Raw genomic sequence first — 15,995 nt, 5'->3', positions numbered from 1 at the left:
TTTATCTCCTTTATAATAAATGAATTTATTTATTTCTAAATAAAAATTGAAAGTGTCTGTAGAAGTAATTTTTTAAAATATCCTTATTCATAATAAAGTTTTAATGTTATTACTATAATTTAGATATGTTAGTTCTTAAATATACTTGTATATTTAAGGATTGGGCCAACATATACTTCGGCCACAAGTATAATATATATACTTGTGGCCCAAAACTCCATGACTTCTTCCAATGTGGCCCAAAGAAACAAAAAGGTTGGACATCCCTAAAGGTTCCGATTTAATTGTTTTATAACACTTCACATCCGTGTTAAATTCTTTCTTGAAATTCTTTAAATCAACTTCAAAATTTTCTTCGTTTCGTTCAATTGTAAAGTCCGAATATTTCGTTTCTAACTCTTCTTTTATCTTCATTTTCTCCATTTACGATATTCTCGTATGTCAACAATCTGTATTCAATCAAATATTTAATTAATTAATTAATTAATGTTTATTCGACATTTCGGGCAAGCAAAAAAGAAAGACGAGCAAACTCATTACTATTGTTCCCGTTGTAGCAATAAATTAGGGATGCACTTTCAGGGTTGACGGATGAAACTGGAGTTGTGACACGTGTCAAGAACACGTGTCACTTTTCCGCTACAATATCACTTGTTATATGACTAATAGTGTTGTTCTTAAAACGCACCTATAAATGATTATAGTAAGAAACTAAAAATGAAATATTTAATTATGTCATTAAATCCTAAAAACTTTCCGGTTTACATTATACTAGATACAGGGGATTTATCGAGGTTTTTCGGGGCCTAGGGCTTATTGAATTACAACAGGGTCCCGTTTTTGTTACAATTAAAATGTTTAAATTGAAGTTTATAATTCATTTTCACTAACATAAACATCAGAGTTGAAATATATTTATGAAATATTAATAAATACGTATTAAAATTTATTATAATAATTCAATTTTTGTGCGCCCTTGACACTTTAGGGCCCAGGGCTTTAGTCTTATTAGTCCCTGTGTAGATTTGCTCCTGATTAGGTAGCCTGATAGTTCAATGTTAACTCTCTTATAATTAAAAAATAAAAATTGAAAATAAATAAATAAATAAAATTTCTAAAAAATAAAAATGCATATAAATTTGATTATCTTTGGAGCGAAACAGCACTAAAATCATTTTTAATAGTTATGTGGAAAGAAACGACAGTTGCAATTAATTAAAAATAGTATAATTAATTCAGAAAATTCGATGCAAAATTAATATTACGTGAGGACTCGGGGCTTATAATTTAACTTTAAAGAAAAGTTTGTTATATTTGTTCGATATTTTCCCCTATTTTTGTAAAACGAAATTAAAGGCAAAAAACTTCCTCTTCTGTTAATATACTGTACACCGTAATCCATTTTTCCTTGTGTGAGAAAGACTTGGAAATATTTTTAGGAAAAACTTTTCTATGAAATTCACACTTTGTGTCCTTACCGTACATTGTTCTTTAAATCTTCAAATCATTAATCATATTGTTTTTTCACACCCGTTTTAAAAAAATTAAGAAAAAGATTGTTAGTGACCCCAACCTTCGCCTACGGTCACCGTCCAATACTTTTTCTCCAGCGGCCCCTGTTACCCACTTGTTTCTTTTTACCCTCTTAGATTTACTAGCCACCCACAGGGGGCGTTGCGCCCACTTTAGGAACTGCTGCGCTAAACAGTCCAACTTCCGATACGTGTCGGAAGTTGGACTGTTTTGCGCAGAGGTTGGAGGAGTTCTGCGCTTAAAAATGAGGTCACCCTCACACAGGACAGTTCCCAGTTGTTTGCCGCGTAGAACTTGTTGTCTGTGAAAGACAGAGTAGCTGCTAAAATTTCTAAACCTCCGTCACACAGGAAAAAAAGAAAAAGAAAAGATTCGAAGACGAAGAGAAATTATTTTTTAAATCTCCGATTTAAAAAATAATTGTTAAACGTTAAAGGTATATTACATTTAAGTTATTCTGTAAACTCTCTCTCTCTCTCTCTNGTAATTTTTTAAAATATCCTTATTCATAATAAAGTTTTAATGTTATTACTATAATTTAGATATGTTAGTTCTTAAATATACTTGTATATTTAAGGATTGGGCCAACATATACTTCGGCCACAAGTATAATATATATACTTGTGGCCCAAAACTCCATGACTTCTTCCAATGTGGCCCAAAGAAACAAAAAGGTTGGACATCCCTAAAGGTTCCGATTTAATTGTTTTATAACACTTCACATCCGTGTTAAATTCTTTCTTGAAATTCTTTAAATCAACTTCAAAATTTTCTTCGTTTCGTTCAATTGTAAAGTCCGAATATTTCGTTTCTAACTCTTCTTTTATCTTCATTTTCTCCATTTACGATATTCTCGTATGTCAACAATCTGTATTCAATCAAATATTTAATTAATTAATTAATTAATGTTTATTCGACATTTCGGGCAAGCAAAAAAGAAAGACGAGCAAACTCATTACTATTGTTCCCGTTGTAGCAATAAATTAGGGATGCACTTTCAGGGTTGACGGATGAAACTGGAGTTGTGACACGTGTCAAGAACACGTGTCACTTTTCCGCTACAATATCACTTGTTATATGACTAATAGTGTTGTTCTTAAAACGCACCTATAAATGATTATAGTAAGAAACTAAAAATGAAATATTTAATTATGTCATTAAATCCTAAAAACTTTCCGGTTTACATTATACTAGATACAGGGGATTTATCGAGGTTTTTCGGGGCCTAGGGCTTATTGAATTACAACAGGGTCCCGTTTTTGTTACAATTAAAATGTTTAAATTGAAGTTTATAATTCATTTTCACTAACATAAACATCAGAGTTGAAATATATTTATGAAATATTAATAAATACGTATTAAAATTTATTATAATAATTCAATTTTTGTGCGCCCTTGACACTTTAGGGCCCAGGGCTTTAGTCTTATTAGTCCCTGTGTAGATTTGCTCCTGATTAGGTAGCCTGATAGTTCAATGTTAACTCTCTTATAATTAAAAAATAAAAATTGAAAATAAATAAATAAATAAAATTTCTAAAAAATAAAAATGCATATAAATTTGATTATCTTTGGAGCGAAACAGCACTAAAATCATTTTTAATAGTTATGTGGAAAGAAACGACAGTTGCAATTAATTAAAAATAGTATAATTAATTCAGAAAATTCGATGCAAAATTAATATTACGTGAGGACTCGGGGCTTATAATTTAACTTTAAAGAAAAGTTTGTTATATTTGTTCGATATTTTCCCCTATTTTTGTAAAACGAAATTAAAGGCAAAAAACTTCCTCTTCTGTTAATATACTGTACACCGTAATCCATTTTTCCTTGTGTGAGAAAGACTTGGAAATATTTTTAGGAAAAACTTTTCTATGAAATTCACACTTTGTGTCCTTACCGTACATTGTTCTTTAAATCTTCAAATCATTAATCATATTGTTTTTTCACACCCGTTTTAAAAAAATTAAGAAAAAGATTGTTAGTGACCCCAACCTTCGCCTACGGTCACCGTCCAATACTTTTTCTCCAGCGGCCCCTGTTACCCACTTGTTTCTTTTTACCCTCTTAGATTTACTAGCCACCCACAGGGGGCGTTGCGCCCACTTTAGGAACTGCTGCGCTAAACAGTCCAACTTCCGATACGTGTCGGAAGTTGGACTGTTTAGCGCAGCGGTTGGAGGAGTTCTGCGCTTAAAAATGAGGTCACCCTCACACAGGACAGTTCCCAGTTGTTTGCCGCGTAGAACTTGTTGTCTGTGAAAGACAGAGTAGCTGCTAAAATTTCTAAACCTCCGTCACACAGGAAAAAAAGAAAAAGAAAAGATTCGAAGACGAAGAGAAATTATTTTTTAAATCTCCGATTTAAAAAATAATTGTTAAACGTTAAAGGTATATTACATTTAAGTTATTCTGTAAACTCTCTCTCTCTCTCTCTCTTTGTCTATCTCCATTCGAAAGGAAAATTCGATAGTAAAATAAACCAGCAACCAGTCACGCAACTTTCTCGGCAACATTTGAAATTTTGCTAACGCTATATGTTTTTAAATATTATAAAATGAAAAAACCTTAAGGGATGAGTTTTATAAAAACTTAAAAAATTCTAGTGGCGAGTAAAGTCGTCATTAAGTCCGTCATGACGCGTTTCTATCAGCCAATAACGGTTCGTCTGGTATTCACGTGAGAAAATAATATCACGTGGGGTTTTAATGGCTAAACTGATTTTAAAATTGCTTTTGATGTTAAAATAAACGGGACATGTAAGACACTTGTCATCTCTGCCTCCGCCGCCACAACCTACATATGATTAGTCTCTAGGTTTTTCCTGACGCGCAATTAACTTATTTCCCTTAAAAGTCAGCTTCTTATAGACCAGTGTTTCTCAACCTCTAACGAATCGTCGCCCCCTTCAACGTATTATCGCCCCCTTCAATAAAACTGTTACGTAATATTGCCCCCTTCACTTTAAAATTCCGATGCCGAGGGCCAAGGCTTACGCCAAATTCGTACTGCATTTAATAGACTAGTGACTAGTATAATGTTATTTGTTTAATTATTGTACGATATAACGAATAAAATATCTAATTATTCTTAATATAATGTTTTACTATATCGCCCAGAAGTTTGAGTGTTCACCCCTTGTTTAATGCTACAACGCGAATAATAGCAATGAGTTTACTTGCCTTCCTTTTTAGGGCTCTTTCATATTATGGCCAACTGTGTGACTCCACAAGCGTCTAGAGCACAGCTCTAAATTACGGCGAACAGCGCAGTCGGTCGAAGGTCGTTCTAGTTCGACAGAGTTAAAAAGTTAAATATTTATAAACAGATCGGACCAGTCGGTCATACGTCTTACTAGCAGTAAATTTATTGTGAATATTTATTAATTGATATCGGTTGATGACACTCTATTCACGTAAAAGAAGTAAGTGTTTCCTATTATATAAATTTTATTTTCTTGTACAAGATATTTTTTTAAATCCGTATGCAATTCTTTAAAAGAACTTACAACTTTTCATCACCTCCACTGAATGTGAATTCTGAATATTTCTTTCTGGTTCTACTTTTATTGTCATTTTCTCAGTTTAGAATATTCTCGTATGTCAACAATCTGTTTTAAACAGGTTTTAAAACCGTGGAGTTTGAACTTATATTTGCCTGAATAGATAAATTAATAAATAAAATTTATCTTGAAATNGAATAAGAAAAATGAAGTTATCTGTCATCGAAAAAATCAAAAAACGAGTTGCGTAACTTTTCCGGCAAAAAACTTCGAATTTCTATGTTGCAACATCTGTTAGAAAATTTTATTCAAAAAATCTGTTCATATTATTAGTTGTTATAAAATGACAAAATCTTAATTCTAAGATTAAAGATAAATTGTATTTTTTAAATATTGGTAGATAAAGTATTTAAAGTAATTAATTTATAGATTTGTAGTAAGTTTGTAATTTCCTTTTTTTTCAAGGCATAGCTATCGAGGCAGATGTTCTTGCATGACAATAATTATTTTAAAAAACATTTGAAATTATATTTAAAAAATTTTGAAAAGAAAATATGGCATTGTTCCACAGATACATGGAACACTGACAAATACTAAATCAATTAGCTCAATGCTTTCAAATGAAAGTTTAATAAATAATTCTTTTTTATTTTTTGCACTGTAGAAATTGATCTTCATACTGAGCTTGTAATAAACATTGAAAAAGCTTATATAATTCAACAGTTAAAAAGAGAAATAAATCAGATGGATATGAAAGACCATCTCTGTAAATTTCCTTAATATAACTTGTACGTTCAAGTTGTAAAGTATCAAATTCTAATTTTTCTATCTAAATAGGATATTACTAATGTACACTTTTCACATAAAATCTTCTGTAATAATTTATGAATAGCATAACCAGCAATAAAAACTAAAATTTTAATGGTAGACAAAGGAACTATTATCATTTCACATTCAATAATATTATCAAAACATTCGAAATAAATATCCATCCGTGATTTAAATTAAAGGAATCTTGCACACAATTTTCTACTTGAGCTGACATCAAATCTTTAATATGGAAATATCCTATTCTCTCATATTTCAATTTCAGTAAACTTAAAATTTTTAATATATTTTTTTTTTTTTTCACATTTTAAAACCTGCACAACAATAACATGATAACTACCATCACACATCCAAATATATATTGACGTGCACTTTCACAACTTGTAATTTTTCATTCATAAAACCACATAATTGACACTAAAAAGGAACTAAACGAGACGTGTAGCACGCCACATTTCCTCCTACCGTAAATTACTATTAGAAACACCCGCTGTTGCGTCTGACAGCGTGTTTTCCCCCAGAATGTAGAAACTAACCTTTATTGCTAACACGTGACTACTTTTTGGGGGCAACCCGCGTGGACAGTTTGACGAACTTTATTCGAGTTACGCTTCCGTAACATCGTAACATTCTATAACGAAATTCACGAGTTAAGATTTGACAACGACGATTTATTTGTAGACATTAGCTTGTTAAAAAGAGAACAGAATGAAATTACTTTGCAGATTTGTTTTATTGTAAGACACGAATATTGTAAATTAAATTATAATTATCGTGAACAAATCAACTTACGATTGACAATGTTAAAATGAATTAAAACTGTACTCAAACATGTATTAAGTGGCAAACAATACACGACTTACACGTAAGTTACATGTTGCTGTGTTTGTTATAATATAATCATACGTTATTATATGGTGATTATAATCCATGTTTAGAATAGAATGGTGTTTAGAAAATACAAGGAAAGCGGTGCACAGCTTCCATTAGAGGGCTCGCCACTGGTCACGTGTCATATCTCGCCATAGGTCGGACTTAATGAAAGTCTCACTTGTTACCATTTACAATGTTTTATAAACTTATCTGTATCCTAAAATTTAAGTCTATTGCTATTTTCTAATAATTAAACATATGTAAATTTTTTCAACATCTCTTAACACATGGCCATACATACAGTTTTATATATTTATTATATTTAATAATTAAAAAGTGGTTTTCTAATAAAATCTCTTAACAGCCGGGAAAGTAACGCAACTCTATGCTAGATTTTTTTATTATACTATAATACTCTTATTCAGACAAGTTACGCGTTATTCAGAGAATTTATGTAGTTGATTGAAAGGAGCTGATATTGCTTTATTTCATGCTTAATTCTTCATAATATTTTTAACGTATCGACTTTCGTATCTATAAATTTATATTTCAGGTATGTACAGTTTGAGTTTAGTGTATTATATTTGTAGAATCAATGATATTTAAGCTGTAACATATCAAAATTTGTTGGAGACTTTTAACTCCTGTCAAGCATAAACAGTAGTAGAACAGGACTCGCGATCTTTCTCATTTTCGATCAAGTCCTTTGGAGATTGACGGAGATCGAGAGATTGATTATCACAGAATAAGAAAAATGAAGTTATCTGTCATCGAAAAAATCAAAAAACGAGTTGCGTAACTTTTCCGGCAAAAAACTTCGAATTTCTATGTTGCAACATCTGTTAGAAAATTTTATTCAAAAAATCTGTTCATATTATTAGTTGTTATAAAATGACAAAATCTTAATTCTAAGATTAAAGATAAATTGTATTTTTTAAATATTGTAATTTGTAATAACAAGTAAAATCTTCATATTTTTAAACATTTTTGGGGGTTCGGGAAATCTTAAAACGTGAAAGTTTCCAAAAGCTGAGGGTCAAATTTGACACGATTTTTATACTTTCGCTTCTTACAAGATCCGGAAGTAAGAGAAGTTTAAACTTATTCTAATTGCAAAAAAGAAAAGACAATCAACGAGCAGATATTTATTGTGACATGGTCACAATGTCGGGCTGCACGTTTTCATTATATTATTCTTTTAATAATTTAAAATGAACCCGAAATTAGTAGTGGATTGCCCGTGTACATTATACTTTTCCTGTTAGAAATAGGATCGTGTTGTTTACGTATCTAACTTCTTTCAGAGAAAACTTTCTGAATATAAAAAAATAAATAAGATGTGAAAAACTTAAAGCCTCGTAGCTGTAGTTTTACACATTTAGTCTCGACTTTCTCCTATGTAACACTGTTGTCTAAATTAAGAAAAGACTGCCAAACAGTCGTACAGACTAAGTGGAAATTTATAAGTTAATTTTCAAATTGAAGCCCAATTCTTAATAAACTATTTTTTACATATTTAGGCTATATCATATCAGATTTACATAATTGGGCAGGATAAATCTATATATATAAAAATGAATGTATGTGTGTGTGTGTGTCCTTCATGCATTACCACACCGTTTATCCGATTGCCGTGAAACTTTGGGAAGTTGTTTAATATACTCCAGCGAAGGTTTGTGGCATAGTACGATTGCCATGAAGCTTTGGGAAGTTTTTTAATACACTCCCGCGAAGTTTTCTGGCATTTACCTTACGATAGATGGCGCGCGTTTACACGAGCATTCGCGCACAGTGTGTTCGATCGATTTCAAATTGTAAAGACCATTGACCAACTTCAAAAATATCTCTATATATGCATTTGTTAAACTGTTATTTACGATATTTATAATAATTTTTTTTAATCACTTTGATTGTTGCTGCTTCCCTCGTGTTACATAATTTTTTTTTAACCGAAAGCAGCACAACATACTNGTAGGAGGAAATTCGCCTATTTTACCGATCTAGGGATCCCCTTTTCCAAATTTTAATATCGACTCAAAATAATTTAAAAAGACAAATTACGATAAAACGGTTTATTATCCAACTCTCAGAAATTTCAAAACGTGCCAAGGAAGAGAGGAAAGAGCAATTAAATAATTAAAATTATAAAGGATTAAAAAATATATATATAAAAATGGGGAATATCGCACTTCTGACAATCGCTGCGAGTGTATGGGCTGAATTTAGAGAATCCGTGTTTCTTGCACGGACAACTGTATGAGGCCCGCTCACGCTTCGGAAAACCTGATTTATTCGTGTACACACCAGGCGGAAAAACATAAAATATCGTGTATCCACAAACACTCCAATAAATACATAGAATTGAAACGACATTTTGAAATGTTTTCCCAATGAAAATGAATAATAATAATAATAAGTTTCAATAAAAATGATAAAATGTAAATTGAATTTTATCATAACGAGTTTGCTTGAATTTCCTTTCTTCTGAGATCGCAGCAATGCGCGACGGATAAGCTAGTTGTATATAATTGCAGGATAATAACCGGAATTCAAGTTGTTTGAATTCAAAATTTTTCTTGGAAAAGTGTTAAATAGATTACAGACAATACTATTTAAAAGAAACTACTTAGTAGGCTATATTTTAAAAAATATTATTTAGTAAGCGTGTTTTTATGCTAAAGTTTATAGAAAAACAAATGAAAAACTTAAAGATCAATCTGTCTAATAGTATGACGTAATCTTCTATTATTTCAGATAAATATTAAAGGAAAACCAATTTCCACAGACAACACAAAGGAATCCACTACTTGGAGTCATTCTGGTTATAAAATCGAAAGAGGTAAGAAGCTTAATGCTTTTAATACTATAAAAGTATCTTTCTATTGATAAGAATAATAGGTAATACACAAATTTATATTAATATAAATCGAAATGATAACATTTGATAAACGTTGCGAATACGTTGTGTATAGCGAATAAGGATTTAAATATAATTTAATATTATCAATAATATTTAATTCAGTTGATAGAATTAAAACTGTCAATTGAAACTGTCAATCTTACAACAGAGAAAAGTCTAATTTAGATGTTTTATATTTCAATGAAACGAGCAATTATTTATTATGACATTGTCACGATGACATGCTGCAATTTATAATCATATTTTTAATATATTTAATTTAAAATATATGCTAAATATATGCTCTTCATCTCAGATTAATAGTGGCTTTGCCTCTGTACATTATACTTTTCCTTTGACAATGGAGTTTTGCCGGTCATTTATTAACTGTTTTCACCAGAAAAGATTTTAATTGAAATAAGGTGGTTTCGATCTTCATTAAAAGTTCGTACACTGTTAATCGGTTTCTCAATTTTTTTCAAATTATGGCCCAATTATAATACTAAATTCGATTTTTTTAAACAAATACTGAAGAAGTCTGTTGATGTATTCTATTGTTTTTATCGATAAACTGATCTGTACTTTCAAAATTTAGCCTTTTTCGTATTATAATAATTAATGATATAAAACGACTTTTTATTTAAAATCTCATAACAGATGGCGCCATAACCAATTGTAACATTTTTCTGATAAAGTTCCGTAACTCTTTCTCAAATTTTGTTTATTTTCAAATTAAATTCTAAATAATAATGTGCAATGCCATAACATTACACATTTTTTTTTTTTTGCTTATGAAAGCCAGTACCACAGTGAAAATAAATTATCCATCGTTAGCAAACTAGATACATAAACACATCACTGAAAAGCTCCATCCAAGTTATTTTTTACCTTAGTTATTAAGTACCTGTGCATATAATATTAATTTAAGATTAAGAAAAGCATCCTGGAACCACTTCTAATTAGATAGGGATTGTATTAATCATGGAATAAACGTTATCTGTTGACCTACGTACTAAGCAATATGTGCTTGTAAGGAATGTTGGAATGCCATGAGGAGAGGATATTTCTTGATACAGAATACACGTGAGAATAAATCCCTGTACACATAGATTATACTTATACATTATTTGCGTCGAAAGAAGTTATTATTGCATATAGACTTATGTATTATATATGAAAAAAAGTGTGAGGAAGTGACACGCAGATTCGTAAATCATTGTGCAGTACATCGTACATACGTCTGAATTTTCAGACATAAAATTATCAACGTCGAGAAATAGAATATTGTAAGGTATTTTATATTTTTATGCTAATGGAGAGTCAGAACGTCCGGAAATGGGAAAACACCGGAATATCGAACTTTGATTGATCAACGTTAGTGTGTGTGGAGTTCTTCAATCTTTTTTAAAGTTTAATAATTACTTTTTGTCGAAAATTTCTTAAAATTAGAAAAAAAAGGTTTGTTTATTAAAGAGCTTGATGCTTTTAAATTTTTGTGATTATAAGTAAAGGAGATAAATAGATAATCCGGGTCGTGTGTAACACTGTAACTTCAGTAGGGTCGNAAGACATACTTTTATACAAAATATTATCTCATGTCAATGATTTAATGCATTTAATTAAAATATACGTAGCAATAATCATGTTGCAGACAGAGTGAAAAATAAGTAAACAGCAATTCAAATCATTGTGCATGCTCGCCTGTGCGGCACATAAATTCTCGTGCACGACAACAATTTGAGCAGTGCGCGGCCGCGCAGCTTAGAGGGAACTTTGACTATATCTCGACCCTTTCGATTTTGATCGAACCTTGAAACTTTCGATCGTAGTTTAGACAATGATGATTTCTCTCCTGCCATCCAAGAATTTTCCCTCGTTAAAACGTTTCGTTTACCTGGTTTATTTTTCCAATTTTTCACCTGTTTTACGAGCGACACAATCAGGATTCGAAGTTACCTCTATGACATATATATATATATAAATGTTATGAGGTAACATTGAATATATATATATAAATTATAACACGTGTGCTCCAGCCTAAATAAAGACTTGATTTATTTACATTCGCTTCACTTCTATTTTATACATTTTCTTCTACATAATATATAATAAACTATATTTTAGCAAGTTTAAAGAAGGGTTGAAAATTATTTTGACATCGTTATAATGTTGGGCATTTTTTTATTATATTTTAATTTAAAAAATTACAAGGCTGCTAGTCTAGGCCGGAAGTTCGTGTAAAGTTACTTGGTATTTCAAACACTCACTTCCGTATCTGGTCTCGATTTTCCTATACTGTATTTAACTCCGTTCTTGAGATTAAGGAAGGGTGAACGAACAACAGTGCGAACCACAATACCGAATTTTGTAATCCTACAGATATCAACGAATAAAAGTATACTAAATAGCCTATTTGCTAAGCATCGAATTTCGGTAGATGATTATATTTGTAGTATTAACATCTCTTACATAAAAATTATTATACAAATAAATAACACTGCAATAATACATATTCTGTAATTTCTACAGAACGAAGTGTAAGACTTTAATATAAAAAACAATAATTGAACCGAATAAATAGTAAAAATACAAAAATGTAGTAAAATTTTATTTAAAATTATGTTTATATTGTTTTAAAGAACATTTCGAATGAGAAATAAAGTTTTAATTTAAGAGAAAAGCAGAGTATTTTAACATTCGATATTGCTTGCATACTATCATTTCCCTTGCTGACAGCTTGGGGTGTTTGTGTCACGTGATCGAAGGGACCGGTTCAAGGAGTCAGTGAAACTACTTGTCGCTTATACTATGATATATTAGATAGTTGGACAAAGAACCGTCGGTTGGTACATACGTTGAGACCAGCGGGTGGAGGATACGTAAATAGTAGGTAGGTTAGATACTAGCTTTCTTAATTGGTATTTAGTAGAGGTTATTGGCGGCGTAGAACTGGTTATATAATGTTCGAGTTCGGAATCCTTGGTCTAAAACTAGGTGGTAATAAACTGGTCATGGTCGGCGAACTTTCAATGGCGGATCAACTCTCGATGATGAGACCGCGAGCTAACTTGTTGTCTTCGATTTTTCGCTTTTATTTGGAGGTCCTCCGCTTTTCTTCTCATGCCCATCTTTATAAATACATATATGTGTATATATGAATATGTAAATAATCGCTTATAACATCGCTTATTATAGTCGATTGTTGTATTAATAAGTAAAGCATCTAATAGACACTATTCTAAACAGATGTAAACTGACCTACATTCGGCGAAGTCCACCACCCATAGTGGAAAGAGGGGACATAAACAATACGTTTGTAATCAAGGCTGTAAATTTCACCACGTTGCACTGTTTGTTCGAAAGGAAAAAAAATATATATTTTCAAGTTATAAACATTGCAAATTAATCGGTACTTTCTGAAAAATATATTTTTCGAAAATTTGTAATTTAACTATTATTAAAAATTTAACCATAGTAAACAGATATGTTTATGATAGAAAATAAAAAATAGATCAATTTTAATAAACCTAACGGTGTTAATTGACAACAGTGAATTATAAACACTAATTTGGATTACTATGCATAATTATAAACAATACAATTGAATTTATTTTCCTGTTGGAATCAATCGTAAAAAACAGACAAATAAACTTTGGCGCGTTATAACTTCATGGGACCAGGGAAATTTAAATTAGGAAGGGCCACGTAAAGTTTATTTATTAGTATTTTGATTAATTAATGATTACTTTTAATGATATATTAAACTTTCGTTTATATTTTTTTGAAAATTTCATACAGTAATATCCTTAAATTTAACTCGAAATTCATAAGTTTGAAGAATAATTTACCTTCACTACGTAAAAGTGCTTGTTATCCGAAAGGAAGTGAAGCGAAAGCAATGACTTAAATTAACCTTTGATTTCTTTAAAAATGTAAAATACAGTAAAATAGAAAGCAGATTTAAAGTAGAATCACACATAAACTGTGTGTGATTCATGTTTATTTACAATAATATAATCCAAGAAAAAAATTTTGTCAGGATATTTGGAAAATTAGCAGAAGCTGCTCTACAAATTCAATTCTTTTATTGATAAATGGTAATGAGTCAGAAAGTTTTAGATTTTAACGAAAACTTAATTTTTAATTACAATTCAGAGGTGGATTCCAGGAACAATAATTGTTCACCATATATCACATGGGTTTTCGTAGGTACGAACTTTCACGCCAGTTGGTGACGTGCTACTCCTAGACTTTCTTGAGTGCACGCTAACAATAGAACTGAGTTTACTTGTCGGTCTTTGTTACTCGCTCTAAAATTCGAGTGAAATTAATGTGGATATTTATTATTTGATATTGATTGATAACATTTTATTCAAGAAGGAGAGGTAAATGTTTTCTATTATATAAATTTCATTTATTTATTTATGCAAATATAAATTCAAACTCGACGGTTTCAAAATCTTTCATTGAAAACAGATTGTTGACGTACAAGAACATTTTAAACTGAGAAAATAAAGGTAAAAGTAAAGCCAGAAAATGAATATTCAGAATTTATATTCAACGAAGGTGATGAAAAGTTTGAAGTTTTAAATAATTGCAAGACAGAATTTAATACGGATACGAAAACATTCTGTAGAAGAATTAAATCTGAACCTTTACAACATAAAAATATACAGGTGAGTAAAATGTACTTTTGTATACGACTCTAGCGTTGCTTTAAAATGTGTTCGGGACTTAAGTCCCTCCAGTTTTAAAATAGGGGGACTCTACTCAAGGTCGCTCCTATTTTCGATAAAATCATTTAGAGATGGACGATCATCACAAAATAAAAAACCTAAACTTATTCTTTAACAAAATAATCTAGCAACGAGTTGCGTAACTTTTCCGGCAAACAAACTTTAAAATTGTATGTCGCACTCTCTGTTAGGAAATTTTATTTAAAAACATTTTTATACTATTAGTTTTTATAAAATGGCAAAAAGCTTAATTTCGAAAGTACAGATAAATTTTATAAAAAAATTGTAAATTATAATAACAAGTAAACTCTTCATTTTTTAATTTTTTTGGGTTGACAAAGTCTTTACCGTGGAGATTTCCGAAAACTGGGGGTCAAATTTAACAAAATTGTTATACGTTCACATTTCATACGCATATAAGATTTATTCTAATTGTAAGACGAGTTACAAGAGCTGAAACTTATTCTACTTGCATAAAACAAAATACAATTAACGAGCAATTATTTATTGGTACATGGTCACAATGCCGTGCTATTTTTAATGATATTTTTAATTTAATTTAAAATATATGCTCGCCACCTGAAATTAGTAGTGGATGCCCTGTATATTATACTTTTCTTGTTAGTAATAGAGTCGTGCTGTTTCTGTATTTCAGGGAAGAGAGTCAAACAGGTAGAGAAGACGATAACCGACGAAAGGGGGAATTTATAGGTTTACAATTTTTTAAATTGCCGCCCAGTTATTAATAAACTATATTTTACATATTCATATAATATCAGACTCATATAATTGGGCTGAAATTTGAATAGATTGTAGACAATTAAATTTCCACTGTCGTCCGTCCGGCTGTCTGTTTTTCCCCAATCTCGAGAACGGAGTTACATGGATACCGAGACCGGATATGGAAACCATAAAGAAAGGAAGTCTCGATTAACTATATATAAACTTTCGACGCAATCCGAAACTCCCGTTATTTGAATTCAAATTTTCTCTTGAAACGGCGAGACTCTACTGTCAAAGGAAAAGTATGATGCACCGGCGCAAGCTACCACTAATTTAAGGCAGAGAGTATTTATTTTAAATTAAATTAATTAAAAATATGATTAAATATGCAGCCCGGCATTGTCATTGTGTCACAATAAATAATTGCTTGTATTGTGAATGAATTTGTATAATCGCACAATGAAAATAATGAAACTAAAACGTTAGTAAACCATAATTTAAATGTTTTTAAATGAATTTTTATGTTCCAATTTAAATACCTTTCTTATCAATTTTTCTATAAAGAAGTATTGGTCTGATAATATAATGTAGTCTTTTATTATTGCAGATAAATATTAAAGGAAAGTCAATTTCCACGAACAACACAAACGGATCCACCATTTGGAGTCATTCTGGTTATAAAATCGAAACAGGTAAGAAGCTTAATACTTATAAAAGTATGTTTCTACTAATAAAAAAATATATAATACGTAAAATAAAAATGTTACATTTATATTACACATTGAATAAATGGAAATGTAACATTTGAAAAAGTTTGCGAATACGTTGTGTATAATGAATAACAATTTCAATACTTTTTAATATTATAAGTAACATTGCTAATTTAGATGTTTTAGAAAACGAA

At 30.5% G+C, this 15,995-nt stretch overlaps 1 long non-coding RNA gene across 1 annotated transcript; it reads left to right on the top strand.

The window, feature by feature from the left end:
• The first annotated feature begins 12,446 nt into the window (after positions 1–12,446).
• LOC111638295 lies at positions 12,447–15,783 on the top strand. The gene is made up of 3 exons (XR_002758838.1): positions 12,447–12,522; positions 14,109–14,308; positions 15,699–15,783. It is a non-coding gene; the product is annotated as an uncharacterized LOC111638295 (long non-coding RNA).
• The last annotated feature ends 212 nt before the right edge of the window (positions 15,784–15,995 follow it).

Source organism: Centruroides sculpturatus, unplaced genomic scaffold (genome assembly GCF_000671375.1).
Source record: "Centruroides sculpturatus isolate CEXI.00-Female unplaced genomic scaffold, Cexi_2.0 scaffold1136, whole genome shotgun sequence".
Lineage (NCBI taxonomy): Eukaryota > Metazoa > Arthropoda > Arachnida > Scorpiones > Buthidae > Centruroides > Centruroides sculpturatus.
The sequence above is the reverse complement of the archived record's forward strand: the minus strand, read 5'-3'. Positions and strand labels throughout refer to the sequence as shown.